The following is a 16,902-nucleotide window of genomic DNA, read 5'->3' as shown; positions in this document are numbered from 1 at the left end:
ATGTGTCAGATCCCCTGAGACTGGAGTTATAGGCTGTTATGAGCCACAATGTAGGTGCTGGGACCGGAACCCAGGTTCTCTGCAGGGGAAGCTAGTTTTTGGATGGCTGAGCTGTTTTCCTCTAGATACCCATGGTATAAGTATGTAAAGTATTTGGATCATATTGTGACAGATTTAAGCAGAGGCTGAGAAATAAATCAAAGTGCTGGCTGTGAAAAATTATAACAACATTAATACTGAATTATAATTTTTCTGTTTTAAAAATGTATCCCATATGTTATTTGAAGTACCATACATTGCGTTGCTATAAAGTTAATTTTAAAAATTAGTTTGACATGCATAATCACAATTTTATCCGACAAACCACTAAGAATGAAAAAGTTTGGAAAGGAAAGCTGCAGACCTGGGAATAGGTGACAGTGTAAGTCAGAGTTTCGGCTGTCAGAAGTGAAGATGCTCATGAACTGAGAAGTCAGGCTGAGTTCCTCAGGATGGCAGCATCTGAATAGTTTTCCTATGTTCTTGATAGACATTTGTGGGGTTTCAACATTTTATAAGTGGACGTCTCAGATGTGTGCATAGCAGCCTTAAGACACTGAGGGATGAAAGACCCATAAAGAGTTCAGAGAAGAAGGGCTGGCTTTCTTAAGGTAGTGTGACCCAGTGTGATGTTGTGAGAGGGCTTGGGAATAGATGCTGGGGTGGGGTTGATTGAGTTGAACATTGGATCAGAGATGTGGTATTTACATTAGTCAATATAGGTGCCCTCCTTCCCTCCCTTCCCCTCCTCTCCCTGTCCCTCCCTCCTCTCTCCTTTCCTTTCCTTTCCTTTCCTTTCCTTTTTCCTTTCCTTTTTCCTTTCCTTTTTCCTTTCCTTTTTCCTTTCCTTTTTCCTTTCCTTTTTCCTTTCCTTTTTCCTTTCCTTTTTCCTTTCCTTTTTCCTTTCCTTTTTCCTTTCCTTTTTCCTTTCCTTTTTCCTTTCCTTTTTCCTTTCCTTTTTCCTTTCCTTTTTCCTTTCCTTTTTCCTTTCCTTTTTCCTTTCCTTTTTCCTTTCCTTTTTCCTTTCCTTTTTCCTTTCCTTTTTCCTTTCCTTTTTCCTTTCCTTTTTCCTTTCCTTTTTCCTTTCCTTTTTCCTTTCCTTTTTCCTTTCCTTTTTCCTTTCCTTTTTCCTTTCCTTTTTCCTTTCCTTTTTCCTTTCCTTTTTCCTTTCCTTTTTCCTTCCCTTCCCTTCCCTTCCCTTCCCTTCCCTTCCCTTCCCTTTCCTTTCCTTTCCTTTCTTTTTCCTTTCCTTTTCCCATTCATCCCTCCCTTCCCCTTTTCCTCTTTCTCTCCACCCTCCCCTTTTTTGCTCTCCTTTTTCCTCTCCTTTCCCTTCTTATTACTTCATTATTGCTTTCCTTTCTTTTCTCCTCCTCTCTTCCATGTTCCTGCTACCTCTCCTTAACCCTCTCGTTCTTCTTTCTCTTTCCTTCTCCCCCACTCTCCTCTTCCCACTGCCCTTCCTTCTTTCAAGCACAATTATACTATAGTACCTAGGGTGTTACATATTTTTGAAAAGTGTGTGTGTGTGTGTGTGTGTGCATGTAGAAATCAGAGAAAAACTTGGAGGTGTTATTAGTTTTCTCTTTCCACTATGTGGGTCCAGAGATAGAACCCAGGTTGTCAGGATTGGGAGTAAGTGCTTTTAGCTGCTAAGTCATCTCTCTGTTTATGTGTATGCATTTATTTACAATTATTTTGTACATTTGGGTTTGAAATTTTCAAAATTAAGCACATTTAGACCATATAGCCCAAATTCTTGAGATAAAAATTAGCTAGTTACTGGGTGTGCTTCTGGAAATGGTAGAAATCCACCGATTAAATGTGCAAAGACAAATAATTACTTGTAGGGCTCACTATTCCCTAGTAGAAAGAGAGGTTCACAGATGACAACAGTTATGTAAGTTGGATTCTTAAGTTATTTGGGAGTGAGAGAGTAGCACAAAGAAGGAAGTTAGACCCAAGGGATGAGAAAAATGCATTAGTGGAAGAGTAGGCTGTCTCCTTTGGACACATCTCTATAATCTATTGGTTTGTGTATGAACGAAAGAATCATGGCTTGTCCTTGGAGGCTGTTACTGAATACAGAGACGCCGAGGTTCGGTGTCGTTACTAATGTTTTGTGGTGAGACTGTATTTTTGTGTCCTGCTGCTTGTGGATGGCACATGTGCTGTCACATTGCTGGGAATGACATTCTGTACACTGTCATTCTGCCCCCATCCTCACCCCCACTATGAACTACATTTGTGAAGACTTTTGAGAAAGTGTTTGTGTCATAAGTACCAGCATGGCAAATTTCAAACATCATTCACATTACTAATGTGCATTTTTACAGCATCAAGTGAGATACACAAATGAAATATCTTCAAAGTGATGGGCAGGACTTCACAATAAGGGAATGTTAGACTCTAAATTTGGCAGGTGATATTCTATTTATGACGAATCTAAGCTGAACACCCCTCTCTCCTTTTTAAATTACCATTCACAGAGAGTTGAGGGATTCCTAACTCTCTGGTCACTGTCCCCCGCATTTTCCCTGCCCTGAGAATGCAGTGCCCAAGCTTCTTGTGACCAGGACCTACTGCTGCTTCCTTAGAGTCAGCCACTGTTTCACTACACTGGGCTTATCTTTCAGCAGTCTTCGAAGAAGTGGTCTTTCCAACAAAGTTCACTCTTAGTTATCAGCCCAAATCTTTGTTATTGTGTGCTGTCTTTTCTTACAGTTGTTGCTTCTGATTGATTGTCCCTCGATTGAAAAGCCTGCAGTCTGATCCCACTTTTCTGTTCTTTTTGCTTCTTCCTTCCCATGCTATTCATTTTTCACCATTTCTTCTCTCTTAGAGCACACACACACTATTATACAATTCTCAAAAAGTGTTTAATATACTTTGGTGTAGTTTAGTACCTCACATGGTATAATTAGATAAGGGGACCGGACTTATAAACTTACTTTTTAAAAAGTTTTGTGTTACTTACTGTGGTCATTTTGAGCAATTTGGCATTTGCAATCTGTATCTTTACTTGATTTAATGATATAGATTGGAGGCTGGGGTTTATCTGTTGGCAATGTAAACATGAGAAAGGAATTAATCTTCAGAATCCATGTTTTTATTTTTGTTTTTGTTTTTAACCACCAACTGACAAATCTCAAAACAAAAACAAAAACAAAAAACCTGAAAGCGGGCATGGTGGCATCTGCTTGCAATCCCAGGTTGGATCTCTGGGAGGGTTTAGCAGCCTAGCCTACTTTGAAAGTTCTAGGCTAGTAAGGAAGCCTATTTTAAAGAGCAACGTCAGTGCAATGAGGTAGTTCAGTGTTACCAAGCCTGAGTTTGATCTTTGGGACCCACATAGTTGGAGAGAATCCACACTAATAGTGTCTCTCTCCACCAAACTTGTTCCAGGATACATGGATGTGAATGCACACATTAAATAACTAGAATGTTTAAAAACAAAACAAAACAAACAAGGCATGAGGAGTCACAGCTGAGGTTGCCTTCCTCATGCTCCTAAACAGAACAGGCACACACATTTACACACACACACACACACACACACACACACACACACACACACGCTCACCACACAAATAGATCAATCAACAATTCAATCAAATATTATTGAGTTAAAGAGAATTTTGTCTTAGGTAAGTTTGTAATATTGACCAATCAAGGAAGCTATATAAACCAATTAAAGTAGTATAAATGGATGAGTTTAGAGTTTCATATGTCATTTAACAAATACTCTTGTAATAATGATCGCTAAGATCCATACTTATCTCTGGACAAGATACCATGCTGAAGATGTGTAAGCATGGTGCATAGTTGAATCTTTTATGTAATTTCCACGAGCTATGTTTTATTTTATTTTATGATTTTTGATAGAGAATATAAGACACAGAGGTCAAGTACGATCTCAAAGCTAGTAGGATAAGAATGCGCCATAGCAGGCAGGCTGTTTAGAGTGCTAGGCCAGAGAGCCCTGATGGTGTTGAGTTGTTAAGTGTGAGATTTTGGTAGGAAAGGATGTGTAATGATGGCCTCTATTGAAGTCAAGGCCACATGCAGGTGAATTTAGGATGTGTGTTGCACAGTGTTTCCATCTGTGCTGTAACCTTGTAACCAGTCTCTCTCTGGAACTCAGGGTTTCTTATCAGGTGTTCACTGAACACACACCAGATGTATGTGTATGTATGTATGTGTATGTGTATGTGTATGTATGTCTGCCATGGCCTTGGGGACACATCTGTGAGCAAAAGAGAAAAACCCAGCCCCAGGAGGTTACATTCTAACAGAGAGAAACAGGCGACAACAGAAAGGCAAGCTCAGAAAGTAAAGTAATATCCTCTATGGGACAGAATAAAACAAGAAATGAAGACAGAAAGAGGAAGTGTTCAGGCATAGTGGAAGCAGAGTTCCAGGCAGAGGAGCTGCCAGTGTAGCGACTCCCTCCCTAGGAGGGGTAGAAATGAACCCAGCTATTCCAGAGCAGGGGTGAGGGTCAGAGGGACTGCAGTCAAGTGAGTGGAAGGAACTAATAGGAACCAGAATAAACAGAGACATGCAACTCAACGTGTGGAATTTTTGTTACTTTAAAATTTAGTGTGCCAAATATTAGATTATACTGTAATGATTCATATATATATGTATTCATATATATATGAATATATGTATATACATATATAAGAATGGTGGGCATCCTTATAAGAAGTTTTATTTTATTTGTTTCACTATGTAATGGAAGTAATCTTGAGTTTCTGTTATTCTCCTGCCTCAGCCTTCTAAATGCTGGGATTACAGATATATGTCCCATGCCTAATTCCTGCCTAGGGCTCTAAGAAGGTCTAAGAAGGCTCTGCACTTTGGTGAAGGTTGCAGGTGTTTTGATGGTCTATTCTCTCACACTCATCCTGAAAACTTGGTACTTGTGTTACATTTGATCTTAGGCATGGACACGACATGAAAGAAGCTGGGCTGTGGCTGTAGCCCTTACCTGTGTGTACGCCCTAGCATTGCAAACTGAGAATACCAAACCCAAAGCAATAGCCACAAAACCCAGATGGAGATCTTGTAAGACAGCGACACCAGTGTACAGAAGAACCCCTGCCCTGTTAAACAGTGATTCCTCACCAAGAGCACATTTCCCTGGTAAATTTGTACAGTGCCTGATGTAGAAAGGAACTGTGATAGGCCGTAGCTTATGAAGTAATTTGTTCTCTGAGCCACTGAATAATAAAAACAGCAAATTTAGGCCCAGATATAAATCTTCGTCTTGCAATTTGCTTGCAGTGTTCCTTCTCAGTCTCTTGTCTGCAAATTGGATATAATATTCCCTATAGCTGTCATAGACTGGGAAAGATTAAGTAAGAAATCCCTTTCATTTCTTTCTCTACTTGAATTCATTCTTTATGACAGAAGAAGCACTTCTATATGTGTAGGTTGGTGGAATTGTATGTAGATCATTTTATAATTGGCTCTCTTTGCAGGATGTCAGGAGGTAAGAATGGAGAGACCTCTCTAGCCATCCTAGCAGCTGATTAAACACTGTGTAGGAGAACGGGGAAGTGGGAAGGAGAGCAGATGAATCCCTGGCAAAGAGAACAGTCTAATCCCAGAGGACATTTGCAACAACCGCCTGGGCCCTTTGGCTAGACTCAGAGCAGCCCAGGGCAAGAGGCCTGCCCCTCAGCACACCATCCAAACTGTGTGTGTTAAGGCTTGGCTTTAATGAAGTCATGACCACTTGTTCAGCTCTGCATATGGCTGGATGTGATTCCCAGCTGCCCTGTGGGTTAAAGTGTAAACAATGAGTAGATTGTTATGTTCCTATTAAGCTCGGAGTGTGATCTCATGTCTGTGCCACATATGTCTACCACTAGAAATGTCCCTGCTCCTGATCTCATGAAAGGGAATTAAAGCTGTGTCTGAAAATGTCTGAATCCATTAGTCTGAGGGCTTTTTGCTCATGTTTTTACTGAAAACAAAGACTGACGTAGAGGTATAAAAAATCACGAACATCATCAATAGGTGTCAACATGACACCAAACAGATAATAGACACTAGGATGAACATTTTTTACCTCAGGACTAAGACACCCATACATCTGGCATTTTCTCAGAATACAATACTCTTGTAGTCTACAGTCATAAAGAAGGCTGAAAATTCCCGGATCTGAAATGTGTACCATGTAACAGAAAACACCCATCCACAGAACTGATTCTGTCCAATTGCTAGCATGTTGATTAATTAGTGTCCTAGTTTTTCTTGTTCTATATTGATCAGAAATGCTATTGTCCTTGTGTTTACATTTGTAAGTGTAGCATACTTGTGCTGGTCAGTGACAACCTTCAATGTCAGCCCTATAGCCTTCTCCATGGTTTGAGATAGGATCAGGTACATCCAGCTGCTACATACAGAAAGCTAGCTAGCTGGCTCATCAGCTCCACGGGATTCAGTTGTCTCTGCCTCCCATTTCACCACAGGAGGTCTGGATCACAGATGCATGCATTGCCATGTCTGGCTTTATGTGTGTTGAGAGAACTCAAACTCAGGTCTCTACACTTGGACAGCCAGCACTTTACCATGGAGCCATCTCTCCAAGCCCTGGAATGATGTTTGTGCTGTTACTGTTTTATATTACAAATGTTTCAAATGTTGATATAATGAGAATACTAAATGAAGGCCAGGGATTTGAAGTTCTCTATAAGGAAATATTTATTTTTGATAATGTCAATTAACATTCTGGATAATTCAAGGTACCTGCCTAATTTTGTTACTTTTTCTTTGTAGCAGTTTTAAAGTAAAGCCATCCCCATTCTACCGATAAGGAAGGGGAGGCTGAAGAAATTTAAGTAACCCCTTAAGGTTGCAAAAGACTGGTTTCTTACTAGGGTGATCTAATGTCTCTATGTTGATATTCTTGCTGTGCCTTGCTCTTAAGTCTTTCCTAAATTCTATGCAAGATGGCTTCCTGATCTCTAAACTTGGTAGTAGGTCTGAGTAATGATACTCAATTGCTCTCACTGCTTTTCCCATGTGTGTGCATGCACTCTGCCTTTCCCATTGATGTTATGTCTGTTAAGCTGTGGGCTCTACCTGGTTGCCATGAAACTGTTATCCCTATTTACAGATGGGTAGGACAGACAGAGACGGTGTTGATTTTCCAGGTCAAACAATTCTCAGAGACAAACCTAGAAATGTCTTGTCCTCAGTTTGGCAATCTTGTTCACCCTCTGCTGTGTATATCCAGGGATGCTGACTTCAACAGAGAACGGTGACTGTACAAGTGTCAAAATATTACCTTAGCCAGTCTAAGGAGGAGTGTTTTCTTTCCCTAAAAATGCAAGTCTTTGGAAATTTCCCTTGGGGCAGGGGTGGGGCTTATCCTGCAAGTCCTGCCCCTGTCTCCAGGGAAAGGCTATTCAGATAGAGTTATTATTGTTATGGATTAAGTGTAACGGATTCACTTAAGGGTCTGTTAGGCCAGGGCCTTGGTTTTAGAGCTCTCAAAAATTCTCCAGCTTAATTGAACAGAGAAGTTTTGGGGGAGGAAAAAAGAGTTAAGTTTGAAAGGGAAACTTTTCTTATAGGTAATGATTACAAATACTGCATGCTAGAAGCATTGTATCTTTTCAAACTGTAGAGTAAGAAAAACAATTAATCCATCTACAAATACTTCCTGCTGTCTAGTAACAGGGAAGCCTGGTTCTGTAGGTATGGTTACTCTTGGGTGTTTGTGCTGGGGCCACCATGAAGTAGCTGTACACTTGGCTCAAATTGCTTCCCTTCTCTGATCAGCCCTCACTTGGCAAACAAGATAGTAGAGTTTGACAACTTGTTTTGGTTTATTTTGTCTTTTATTGTGATACAGGGACTCATGAAGATTGGCTTTAAGTCAGCTATGTAGCTGAGGCTGTCAGCTTAGGTGAATTTTATGTGTACTTTTATCTCTCAATACTTATCTCCTAAAGCCAGTTACTGAAAACTTAAATGTTAAACCATGTTTCTGATAAGAATAAGCAAAGATATAGAGACTTATTACCAAAAATAACTTTTAGCATCAGAAATCCTTAAAAATAAGATCTTAACCTCTTTTGAAGGGAAAAAACAAATGCTCCCCACCCCCACCCCCATTATGAGCTTATGAACCAGCTCTAGGCTGGCTTCAGACCTTATCTCTTCCTCGCACCTCTGTCTAGCCACAGGGCTTTTATTTAACAATGGGAATCTGCCTCTACATCTCAAACAACGGTTGTCTCTCTTTACTTAAACCCTTTTTTCGGTCACTAGACCCTCTGTCTGATCCTGAGGCTGGAAGGCCTTTCTTCCTTACTGTGAGGAGCGCCTCTACGTGGACTGTGCAGTTCATAAAGTGTTAGTGGTGGACCACGGAGCTGGAGAACATCTGAGACTTGGCTTCGCTTGGCTTGTGACGGAAGTGACTTTACCCGCTTTATCTCTGTACTCCAGAGTTCTGCCATGTACATATGTATCTATATTTACTGATTAATTAATAAGAGAATAGTGAGGAGGATACTTGGGCTTGGCAGCACTTTTCTTATCTACAGCCTGTGCTCACATTACTGGCCAGGTGCCCAGCTTATAGTCATCTCCGTGTCAAGAGAGATAGGTGCTCTGGGCTGTTCCATGTGGCCGTTACCACTCTGGCAACTTCTGAATAATATATGTGACATGTTGTTGCTCCTTACAGGAATGTGAAAAGTTCCATATTCTGAGAAGAGTCGATCTGTATATTAATCTCTGCTTTCCAGAGAATGTTTGTGGTATAGAAGACCTCAGCTTTGGGTAGCTTTCTCTGCTTTTTCTGTCAGGTTCTCTCTTGATCTCCCTCTTCCTTAAGCAGGGCTAGGCACCCCATAGTGTTTCTGTACATGCTTGCTGTATTTTACCTCCTTCTAGAGAATCAGCGGGCCGTTCCACACACGGACGTGCCTGCATTTTCACTCTTCTAGTGTTCTCTGAGCAGAGCGGTGGCGGGGACTCTGTGTGTGACACTGCTGTGGTGATGCTCGGTTGCCCTGCTGTTCCCTAAGATCTGGGAAGGTAGGAGTGAGTTGAGGGAGCAGTGGGGTTGTGGAGCCTAGACGGGAGTGTTTATTGCTTGCTATTGTTCTCTCAAGGGGAAGGCGTGGACCTGACTTGGTCTGGCCCCTGTGTGCTTTTCAGGCTCAGTAGCTTTACACAGGGACCCACATTCTTCTTCTCTCAGGAGGACCACATGGTAAAGGAGGGCGGTATTTTTGTTGTTTCCCTTTCTTTTAAGGGGCATGGATTTTTACTCTCAGCTCCGCACTCCACCTGTGGAGGTGTGGCATTGCTACCCTCTCTGAACTTTGTCTGGAGATAATGATTTTGTAGTGAGAAGTCTAACCACTGATACAACTGGGTAAAGTAGAGGAAATAGTACATATACGGGCTGTGAAAATTGTAAATTATAAGTTTATCTAAACACAAAGTGCAGTCATTTTTGTTTTCCAGCTTTTGAATTCCTAGGGATTTTGTCTGAAGTGAGACCAGTTTGCTCTTCACTTTTGCAACCACCGCCTCAGGCAGAAGCAGAAGCCAGTTGGTGCTCAGCGCTGCCCCAGGATTTCCTTGGTGTCTTCCCCAGGCCACGGCTCTGAGCCCCTCACAGCTGTTGTGTTGTGTTCTGAGGAGGGGGCCTTATGCTGGTTTAGGGTTACAGAGTCTGGTATTGAGTTTCAGTTCTTAGTGAACAATGGCTGCTCGTTCTGAGGTATGCCATATGATTTGCTGTATTCCTGAGAGGATGACATGGGTGCTTTATAATTCACTTGAGCAAAAATGGCATACTTGGCATACTCTTGTCCTTCTTAAAGAGGAATGTATCTCATTTTCTCTCTCTCTCTCTCTCTTTCTTTCTTTCTTTCTTTCTTTCTTTCTTTCTTTCTTTCTTTCTTTCTGTCTATCTTTCCTTTCTTTCTTTCTTTCTTTCTTTCTTTCTTTCTTTCTTTCTTTCTTTCTTTCTTTCTTTCTTATTTTCCCAGCAGTTTATTTGATACCTGCTGTTTATATTTCCCACCCGTCCCTTCACATCTCCACACTGTGCAGCAGGAGCAAGGAATGTTTTACCATTCTTTCCTAAGGTATAAGAACTGCTCAATGTTGGAACAGTATGTTCTAGCAACATGGAGCTACGATACATAGAGAGAGTGTTGAGAAGTAGTTAAGGTCACACTGACTCTGGAGTGAGACGTGTAGGCTTGTCCAATGGAACTTGGACACATTACTTAGCTCTTTTTTTTTCTTATTTCCTTCAGTTTCCCGTGTAAAATAGGGTTGAAGAACCTCCATCATTGTGTTATATGACAGATGAATTTGTATATATATATACATTCATATGGAGAATTAGCTATTATTTCTGTGATCATTCTGAAAGTCTTCTTATTATTAAAGTACTAAAGTCATTCCACACCTTGTTTATGTAGCTAGGAACCTGTCATTTATCTTGGGTGTCACACCGCACCAGGATACAATTCTTATACCCTCCTGAAAGCTGAGAGTGAAGTATGGTATGTTTGGATGGTACAGATTGCCCAAGGATCCTGCCAGGGATGTATCTCAAAGTTAGCTGTTGGGGGTGGGGTGGGGTGGGGGGTGGGGGTAAACATAGCACAAATAGAAGAGGAAATAAATATAAGTCTATCCTGATCAAGTTAAATGGCTCTTATATAAATAGTTGCAATAGAAAAGTCACTGAAAGATTGATGCTTTCCTGAAAGGCTTCTGGAGAATCAAGCTGTAGCTGAGCTTGGATGGTGGATCTGGAAACAGGGAGGTGTGTGGAAAGCTGAGGGTGTTGGGAGTGGAGCTGCTGCCAAATTGAGCAAGGACAGGATGCTGCATGGTACTTCCTGTGTTGTTGCAGTGAAGTTACTTAAGTTCCTGAAGTTTCAGTTTTCTCATCTGTAAAGTGGGGGCAGGATACTTGCCCTTGCAAAGCAACTAGTATAGCTTTTGGTATGATTTGTATTTGGGAAACGGGATCACTTGCTATCCACTCCAACAGCTGAAAGCGTGGGAGTAAGATCCCAGGCACATAACCACGGCCAAGCTCCTGAGCTACTTTAGAGCTTAACGTGGATCATTTGAAAATGAGTTCAATTTTTTCTTTATTGTTGTTTTGAGCCTGTATAGATCAGACTGGCCCTGAACTCTGTATCCTCCTGCCTCAGACTTCCCAGGGCTGGGAGGAAAGATGTGTACCACTTCTCTGGCCCTGTAAAAGGGATTGATTGGTAGGTCCCTTGAAAAGTTGTTTGGAGACTTAATGAGGTGCTGGGAAGATAGCTAGTGAGCTTAGAGTGCAGTAAGCGCTCAAACCCCAGCCACTGCGCCAGCCATTTCTTCTGCAGCTCTGCTTTCTCACAGATACCTTCTTGGCTGTTATTCGTTGTCTCCTTCCCTCTGCTCTTCTCTCCACCTGTCTTCTTTCAACAGCGTTTATCAGCGGTGGCTGGAGACGCTGAACACAGAGGCTGGGGAGAATGTGGAGGTAGAGTAACTGGTTGGCACCACATGTCCAGCCGAGCAGTGAGGAGCAGATAAGGAAAGGGCAGCTAGACACACATAAGTACCTCAGCAGGAGCATAAACACACGTGTGCCCCTTTGACCGAGTCATCCTTATTAAGGCCACTGAGGGATTTTCTTCTTACAAGGAATTTTGACCACACTGGTCCCTTGGTTAAATATCTTCATCAACATGTTATCTCCCAGAGGATAAATCCTTACTGCGTGGAAAGCACTGAAATCCTTTCTGCTTTGTTGCCTGCCTGCCTTTCCAGACTTTCTCAAGACACCCTGTATCTCTGCTGCTTTGAAGTTTGTTTTCCCAGGGTGCCTTTACACATCACGGAACCACCTTTTTCCACCAGACAAATTACTAGTCGTCCTTCAGGAGCCCACTGACTGGGACTTCTGTGCCACCTCTGATTTCTTCAGAATATGTTATTTTCTCTTTTGGGTTTCCACCGTGTTTCTCTAGAACACCTGCCTATGTATATTATCTTATGATGATTCATGCTCTAGTTCTATTTCTTGCTATAGTGTAAGGCAAAATGGTCCCCAATCACATTTGCTCAGTTTACAATCTGATATCTTTATTATGGCACAAATATGTTAATAGAAACTATATTCCAAATACCACATGCAGATCCTCTTATCCAAGGCTAGCAGTCTGAGGTGTGGTGAACTCTGAGCTTCCTTGCATGTCAGCAAGCCACAGCTCCTACTCAGCTGCTCAGTCACAGATTCCGTAGGCAGTACCGCACAGTTGCTAAGCTCTGCGACTTGGTAGATGAAGTGTATAAAATGCAGTTTTGACTTGTAAGTTCTCATCATGGACTCATCGGGTTAAATTCTGTCACTAGGTGAGGCACATGTGTACCATATATCACAGTGTTACATACCTCTGAGTTTGGGAGTCATGACAGTACATGATATGGAGCAGGCAGTAAAGTTTTGCATGCTAAATAAAAGTGGTGGTGGGCTCAGGGCTGATGATTTCTCAGTTGCTAGCCAAAGTCTGAGGATTACTATAAAGACACTGTCTCGGAGATCTTGCTTTGTATGAAGTATTCAGAATGGCAAGCAATAATGTATTTTCTTTTCTCCATCAGGTCAAACAATGGTCCCTTTCCTTCAGAACACAATGACAAAGTTTCTACCATTCACAAAGAAGCCTAATTGAAAAGTCCCACTAGTCCTCTTTCCTCTGGTGGACTGTCTCCCAGATCAGCTCATCTATAGCTGTGGCAGGGCTGACGGTCTGTCAGTAGTGCCTCATCTCTCTTTCCTCTGGTGGACTGGCTCCCAGATCAGCTCATCTATAGCTGTGGCAGGGCTGACGGTCTGTCAGTAGTGCCTCATCTCTGGTTTTCCTCCAGTGTGGAGATACCCTTTGCTCGAACCATCAGCACATTTGCAATAAAACTGACTTTCCTGTAATGTATGCCGCTTACAATAAAACAATATAACCATTTACCTGATACTGTATGGTTTGAAAGGGATGGAGAGAAGGAAAATGGCAGGGTGGTTAGCCTCCCACTCCTGGTTTATTAGCTCTGTGCTGTGTTTAATGCTTTATCAGGATCAAATTTCTTTCAGAAGAAAACTGGCTAATGTAGTCAGAGACATCTTTTGTTCCATCTGGCTCTGGCCATTTTGGGGAGTAAATCAGCTCTTTTCTGTATACACTCTGCTTGGGAGCTGTAATAAGTGAGTGCATACTGCAGAGCGGTGACCTTCAGCCAACCAGAGAAAGACACCTCTTCTAATCAAAGGCAAAAGCCACGATCTTTCTTGTTGTAACTTACTGTTGACACAAGAAAGGCCAGAGAGATTGACATCAATCTCTATAGAAACCATTAACCAATGCTGAGTAAATCTGCAGCATTGAATCCATATGCATGCTTGCTTTTATTATTCTTGACCTATGGGCACACGTGAGCATTTTGTGGGCTTTGTTTTAAAAGGAATGTTTAAAATGTAGCTAGTTATTATGGGATTTCGTTGGTGAAATAAACTGTTTGGGTAGTCTAAATAAAGGAATCTGTATTATTTTGCATCTCCTAAGCATTATTTGCTTAGGTGTGGCTTGGTTTGATTCCAGATTAGTACACGGCAGCAGAGGCTGTTGCTTTAGCTGGGTGTAGCAAAAACCAAGTAATTTTATACATGCTTTCCAAATGATGTGCAAGTCCTGTGTCATTTGATTTTAACTGGGACTTTTTTTTTCTTCTACTCTTAAAAAAAATTCCCTTAACAATGACTGTGTTGGCTGCAAGGACATGTGTGTCTAAGAGTCTCTTAGATGTCCCAAACTCAGGTTGGTAATACTTGCCAAACGATTGGCGACCGTTTGCTTAGCAGAAACAGGCTCTGTAAGTCAGAGCTTCAGTGTTTGGAGCTCCTTTTCCTGACTCCCCCACCCTGAAATCTCAGCTCTGGTTGAGGAGGGCGAGGAAACAAAAATGCTTTTCATTTCATTCTCTGCTGTACATTTTCCAGTTTGGGTGACTAAAGCTGGCCAGGGTGCCTATTTTTGGAAAGAGGAATTAAGATACTTTGGAGAAAGTACTGCACTGTGTGCTGGCATTCCAGATGGCCAAACTAGAGTAGAACCAAGCCCAAGGTTTCGAGGCTTTCGTGCCAATGATGACCTCATGAGGTCCAGCCTGGAGAAAGAGAGACATAGTTCTCCAACAATGATGGAGAATGGCTTCTTCCTTTCATATTTCTATTGAGTGATCTCCAGTGTCCTTCTCTTTTCCTGTCTCTGACAAAATTAGCCCTTTATAATTAACAATTGTTAGATTTTTGGCTTGTCTCTCAGACTTCTCTTAGAGCCCTTTCACCCCATCTACCCATTGTGTCCTCTCTACCACACAGAAAAAACTGTGATATTTTTCTCTTTGGCATTCCTGTCTTTTCCTAGCAGGCTTTTCTAGTGGGGACTGTGGGCGATTTTACACTTGATTTGTTGAATCTGAACTCTTTGCTGTAAACTCTCACACACAGAAGGAGCTATCTTTATAAATGACAGAACGGACCTGGCCTGAATGGCGCTTTGTTTACTGTTTGCCTAAAAGGGGCCCCTCTATATTTCATCTGTCAAAGTTGCTTTTCTTTCTTTCAACAATGCTTGATTGTTTTCACAAAAATTCAGGTTCCATAGACAGGAGAATTCTGTATTATATTTTCCTGCCAAATTCCGATCTCTGTTTTCCTTCCCCTGTGCTCACAAAGGGCTCATAACTTACTGTCAACTGTGAGGCCGACCACAAAGCTCCACTGTTGCTCAGCAAATAGGCTCTATTGCATGATGGCTTGACTAGCTTGTAAAGTTTGCTTAACTGTAGCAGCAGTGGCAGAAGGCATGTGGGTGCTGCATCTCCCCACAGGCCGGGAAGCTTTGCTTCGCCCATCCACTTTTACGCTTTAAACTCTTTTAATTGTTGAACAAAACTGACACTGCTTTGTTTAAGCAGATTAGATGCTGTTTAAAGCCATGGCTGCATTTGGTAGCCTGGGACTCAGGAGAAATTAGTTAGTGCTTTTTGTGATTTGGGAAGGTGTCAGAGGGGTACGCCCTCGAGTGCTGAAGTTCTGGCTGATGTGGCAAGAGAGAGCCGGATTGAAGAGTGGAGGAACAGCTACTTCGTGTGAGTGATTTGTGCCTTTAGCTGTCACAGGTCTTAGCTGTGGTACTTTACCTTCTAATTTTCTAAACTTCAAAGCCTACCTGATCGGGTGGGAAGGTGGTGTGTGAGGAGCCCCCGCTGATGTCACGGTACCGAACTAATAACTTGAAAGGCATTTTTGTAGGACATTTGTAATCTTCCTAGGGAATTGTAAATTTTTTTTTTTAAGATTTGATTTTTTCTGGGGGGGGGGGGGTTAATACACACACCTTTTTTTTGGGTAGTATTTATTAGATTTTTAAAAACATGCACTTTCTTTTCCCTGTGTACTGTAAGGTCCTGGTAGATAACTATATAGGAAGGATCACAGAACTCGTCCAGGAACTCTTTGAGGAAGAGTAACCTGTGCCCCAGGAATCTTTGCTGTTTTCAAAGGCAGGCTGCGTCTGACAAGGGGCCTTATGTGCAGCGGCAAAGATACCTTCTCTAATGGAAATATTTCATCGTAATAAACATTTCAAAGAGGCACAACTGACAAGCAGGCCACCGGGTAATTTCTGGAGTGTTTTAGCTAAAGAACTTAAAAAGGTCAATGCTCACAAACAATTCTAACGAAGAAAGGCTGCTGTTCTACCAGGATTCACAGTGTCGAACATCGTTAAAGGTATTTTATATGAAACACCAGTGAGTTGAATTGACTTCTGAGAAATGCATTACCATAGTGCTTCAGTAATTCCTTTCACTCCAACCCGTTTAATTCTGTCACTTGTCTCTTCTACATTTTTTTTCCTCCGAGTAACACACACCCCGAGTTTGTTCCCTGTACTGCTTGGCAAAGTTCAAAATATTTATTTGTTTCTTTTCTCATCCATCTGCTGTAGAGACCTCTGTGTTTATGAGCTTGGTCCTCAGGCAAGTTTATCCTTTCCGTACATTCAGCTTCAAATAATGCGAATAGGCACCTCAAGCTGCAGTGAATCGAGTTTTTGACTGAGCCCCAGTGAAGTACGTCTATTTTGTAATAATGAAGTCGCTAAAACTCCAAACAGGCAGGCCGATTCTTTAAAGTAAATGGCGGGGAGAGGATAAACGTTGTGTCTTCAGCCATGAGGCTGCAGCGTAGCTTTTTAGAGCATCAGTAGGAACTGGGTCCTCTACCTGATTTAGAAACAGAGAAACTGGCCTAAGACGAGAAACACTTTGGGGCCTGTCATGTGGGGACAGGTATCACTGTGTGCTCTGAAGAGCACTCATGCATTCAGGGAGCACGGGTGGCTTAGGCTTCCTGTGTACTCTCAAGGTAATATAAGTACTGAAGATGGAAGTTCTGTTTACCATAAGATTGTTTTCATTTAAAAATCCATTCAAAACAAGCATAAATGGGTTATGCTATCCAAATTGTTGGTTATTGAAAATCAAGGAAAGAGATGAACAGGAGGTGGTCCAAATGGACATCCTGAGTCCCAGACTCTGCTTTGTCCTTGGGAAACAGCTCTCAGTAGTGTGGTCAGTAGGATCTGGTCTCTCCAGTGTAAAGACTGTCTTGTCTGTAACTCTTTGTAGAGATGGTGTGTGTGCCTGTGTATATAAAATGTACTTTGTCACTAGCCCACTTATCATTGTGTCACAGACAGACTGAGACTAGTAAACTTTCATTGAGTAGGACTTTAAACAATTTCT

At 41.8% G+C, this 16,902-nt stretch overlaps 1 protein-coding gene across 48 annotated transcripts in view; it reads left to right on the top strand.

Annotated features, from left to right (window-relative positions):
- The window catches only part of Sox6 (SRY (sex determining region Y)-box 6), a 569,905-nt gene that overhangs the window by 201,115 nt on the left and 351,888 nt on the right, over nucleotides 1-16,902 (top strand). For 6 of the 48 annotated variants that reach the window (XM_030242300.1, XM_030242294.1, XM_030242302.1 and 3 more), the window contains exon 3: nucleotides 12,700-15,243. The exons of 41 other annotated variants lie outside the window; for them this stretch is intronic. The gene's annotated coding sequence lies outside the window, so the exon portion shown is untranslated. Of the gene's footprint in view, nucleotides 1-12,699; nucleotides 15,244-16,902 lie in introns of those variants that run through there. One more of the 48 variants, NM_001277327.1, reaches the window with a different exon arrangement.

The sequence above is a fragment of the Mus musculus genome, chromosome 7 (assembly GCF_000001635.26).
Source record: "Mus musculus strain C57BL/6J chromosome 7, GRCm38.p6 C57BL/6J".
NCBI classification, from domain to species: Eukaryota; Metazoa; Chordata; class Mammalia; order Rodentia; family Muridae; genus Mus; species Mus musculus.
The sequence above is the reverse complement of the archived record's forward strand: the minus strand, read 5'-3'. Positions and strand labels throughout refer to the sequence as shown.